The sequence below is a fragment of the Echinops telfairi genome, unplaced genomic scaffold (assembly GCF_000313985.2).
Source record: "Echinops telfairi isolate 266 unplaced genomic scaffold, ASM31398v2 ScPeMD7_4;HRSCAF=17, whole genome shotgun sequence".
In the NCBI taxonomy this organism is placed as follows: Eukaryota; Metazoa; Chordata; class Mammalia; order Afrosoricida; family Tenrecidae; genus Echinops; species Echinops telfairi.
The window spans coordinates 46,188,192-46,190,536 of NW_022103900.1; the positions used below are offsets into that span (position 1 = coordinate 46,188,192).

Below are 2,345 nucleotides of genomic sequence, written 5' to 3' on the forward strand. Positions count from 1 at the left end.
GCCAATTAACAACAACTTTATGTATCCACATGGAAGTAGCTTTTGAGAAATGGGTGTTGATGGTGTGTGATATATTATTTGACAAAAAGTTACTCAGTAGAACCATCTAAATTATATTCTAAAATAATTGGCAAGTAGGCAGTGATCACTTTACTAAACATAATTATTTCATCTTGGGAATTACACAAACATAATAACTGCTAGGATTTTTATAGTTCTGCTGCGTGAATTAGTAATAAATGCCCTAAACCCTTACATGTTTCTTAAGTATGTGTCTTAGTTATGTAATGCAACTTTTCCAGAAATATTATGCAGATTTATTTTCTTACCATGTAGGAGGCCAGCAGCCCAAATTCAAGGCAAGGATTCCAGGAAGGCTCTTTATTTGTTCACTCTGGGGAAATAAAATTTTCATTTTCAAATTCTATTCCTCAGTTCCTTTGAAATCTCCAGATGCAACCTCTCTATCTCCTTTGTGCGAGCATGTCTACAGACCTAATTTGCTTTTTCTAATGTCTCAAAAGTGATTGGACTTAAGACATACTCTCCAGAGATATGATTTCATTAAGACACTTAGAAAGCCCTATTTCCAAAAGGGGTCTCATCCACAAACACTGTGGCTACCCTTCTGATGCGTACTTTTTAAAGGACGAATTCAACTCATTATAGTATACTATCAATCCATTTTGATCACTGTATTTGTTTATATGGTCACATTTTTTCCCCAGAGGTGAGCTTAAGTGGTTACTTAAAAAGACTAAATTCTTAGAACTCAGATTATTCCAAACAGTGCTCTTAGACATGACCTGTTATCTTTTTTCAAATCAGCAGTGCCATATTATCTGTTCATGTGATAGAAATAACTGACTAGCACATAAAAGTGACATATAATTAAATATGCCTACGTATGCATAGCTGGTGGTATCATGGACCTTTTGGTCAGACTGCTTACCTTCAGGTTGGTGATTCAAACCCACAAGCCACTTCACTGGAGAGTGATGAAGCATTCTGCTTCCATAAAGGTTTGCAGGAACCCACAGGGTTACAAGAGGAAGGTGGGGGTTAAGTCCTGTTCTTAGTATAGGTTATGAACTCAGTAACACCCTTACTTCCCTTGGGGGTATCTATTTTTAAAACCACTTTAATAGAGCGTGTGCCTTAAGACACTATCTTTTGTTTTCCTTGGGGATATAGTCAGAAGACATAAAAATCACACCTCCATCAAAACTATTCAATTAAATTACATCAGTTTATTACTCGTGAACTGTGTAGTATGACAATTTGCTGTAAGCATTTGAGAAGAAAGCAGTAGACATACAATGAAATTAAGCTCCATTTATCATCAGCATCTGTTTATCCAGGTGCTTTTCTAGCATGCAGTGCGAAAATTGAACGTGGGAAAACTTACAGTGTAGTGAAAAGAAAGTATGCCACTGAAGATGATCTTTATGAAAGGTTTCAGTCTGGGGATGAGACAACTGGATGGACTGATTTATTGAACTGCTAGAGCTATGCACAAGGAGATGTAGAATGAGGAAAGGAAAATGCAGGTCTGAAGTTTACAAATGAAAATGAACCCAGAAACGCAAAGTCTGGGACATGGAAATTCAGGTCAAAAAGATAAATATGGATGCCAAACATTTTTACAATATCATTGAATAAATGCTTGGAATAGTATTTTCCAGACCTCAAAAAGGAAAAAGCTAAGGTAAGAGATGAGGGTAAAGATAAGAAAATCAAAATGCCCTTGTCTTAGAAGCCAAGTGGAAATAGAATTTCCAAGTGCAGTAACATGAAATTGCGTAAGAAGGATGATGTCACTGAAAAAGTGTCCTTAGTCTACAGGAGCACTGAGCCATTTGGCATAATACAGTTCATAAAGTTCGTATTTTATTAGATACTAAAATGAAAAGTGCTTAGGGCCTTCGCAGCAGGTGAACAGCCATCTAAGATCCAAACACTGGTCTCTGCTTCTCAGGAACAAAGAGAAAGAAGAAAACCAAGGCTTCAGAGCAGAAACTGGTCTGCAGAGCTGCTCGTACACATGGGGCACAGCTTCACTGATTAGACAGGACGTGCTGGAGCACGCCTGGCTGCACTACCGACTGTCCCGATGAGGGCCACTGCCAACGGAGCCTTATAGAATGGGGGAACAATGGCACGGAACTTATGTTCTTAGCATGTCCACACTGACCACACCAGCGTAGACTAGAGGATTCCTTGAGTCTATCACCCTGAGATCCTCTGAAACCTTGAACTCCAACTATCCCCTTAGGCCAGTTTCCTACTGGCTGACTAACATATTGTCACACTAAATAAAGCATGGTGCCCATGAATCTGATGTT

The 2,345-nt window shown here is 38.6% G+C and overlaps 1 protein-coding gene across 1 annotated transcript in view; it reads left to right on the forward strand.

Moving 5' to 3' along the window:
* LRP1B (LDL receptor related protein 1B) overlaps window positions 1-2,345 on the forward strand; it is a 1,686,774-nt gene that overhangs the window by 1,621,022 nt on the left and 63,407 nt on the right. The window lies entirely within an intron of this gene.